The sequence below is a fragment of the Calidris pugnax genome, unplaced genomic scaffold (assembly GCF_001431845.1).
Source record: "Calidris pugnax isolate Ruff unplaced genomic scaffold, ASM143184v1 scaffold305, whole genome shotgun sequence".
Taxonomy (NCBI): domain Eukaryota; kingdom Metazoa; phylum Chordata; class Aves; order Charadriiformes; family Scolopacidae; genus Calidris; species Calidris pugnax.
This window is the reverse complement of record NW_015091074.1, coordinates 326,457-327,565: the sequence shown is the minus strand read 5'-3', so window position 1 is coordinate 327,565 and position 1,109 is coordinate 326,457. Positions and strand designations below refer to the sequence as shown.

Genomic DNA, 1,109 nt, shown 5'->3' with positions numbered 1-1,109 from the left:
GGGGTCCCATGGGGGGGTCTCTGCTCTCAGCCGGGCCATTTGCATGAAGACAAGTTTCAGGACTGGACCCAAACGAGCTCCTCATCCCACTCCTCCTCCGCCGGGTTGGTCCTGTCCTCAAAAAGCTTCTCCTTCAGGCGGGTTTCTTGTGCTCTGAGCGGCTCTTTCTCACTCTTTCCTTCAGAGGAACCACAAACTCCCACCTTCCTGAATCCACCTCGTGCAAGAACCTCTTTCACACCCACCCTTGCTCCAGTCCTGCCTTCGCAAACCCCAGTAAGGATTAAACCCCCGACGGGAAGCAACGCTTCCCACCTCCTCACTTGCCCTTTCCCTCAAGCTCCAGACCAGCGGCGTAACAAGTTTTGAAGACCCCCCTGGCCCCGCAGAGCGTGTCTGGGACCTCTGGATGGAGGTCCCCTGGCTTTTTCCTGATGGGAAACACCCCCAAACCCAAAGTGAAGGATGCCCAGGAGGGTCTTAAACCTCATGGAGGGGTCAAGCCTCCTTCCCTGGAGAACTTTGGGCAGTGGGGCACCTTCCTGCAGTGACCACCCTGCTTTTCTCTCTCTCCTTCTCCCCACGCCACCGTTTCAGCAGCACCAAACCTTGCAGTGACCCCCAACTGACCCCCCCCAACCTCAAGACCCATCCCCAGCTTACCCCCAAACAGCTGACCATTCCCAGGCTCCAGCTTTTCCCTTCCAGCGCGGGATGAAGCTCCAAGTAATCCAAGGAAGGAGGAACCAACCTCTTGGCTCATCCCTCCATCGAGGAGGAGGGAAGTTTCCCCGGTGGGGGTGGTGGTTCGCTGGGGTTTCGCTGGGGTGTCCTGTTGGGAGGGATGGACCTGGAAGATGGGGGGGTTCAGGGGGAACCCCGGTAGCTGTGGGGCCCAGGCATGGTCCTCCTCGGGCAGGAGAGCGAGCGGGCCACTGGGTCTTGAGATGGACACCCCAAGGAGGCATGTGCCCCAGACGCTTATATATATACACCCCGGCCTCGCACGCCGGGTCCGACCCCGGCTGCCTCATTGGCCGCTCCAGTGCCCCCCCCCTCATAAATATTAAAGTCAAGAGAGGGGATGCCATTGGCTGTGCGGGAGGTTG

At 59.6% G+C, this 1,109-nt stretch overlaps 1 protein-coding gene across 2 annotated transcripts in view; it reads right to left on the bottom strand.

The window, feature by feature from the left end:
* NHLH1 (nescient helix-loop-helix 1) overlaps window positions 1-946 on the bottom strand; it is a 10,171-nt gene extending 9,225 nt beyond the window's left edge. For both annotated transcript variants that reach the window (XM_014957312.1, XM_014957313.1), the window contains exon 1: window positions 664-946. The gene's annotated coding sequence lies outside the window, so the exon portion shown is untranslated. The remainder of the gene's footprint in view (window positions 1-663) is intronic.
* Between the last annotated feature and the right edge of the window lie 163 nt (window positions 947-1,109).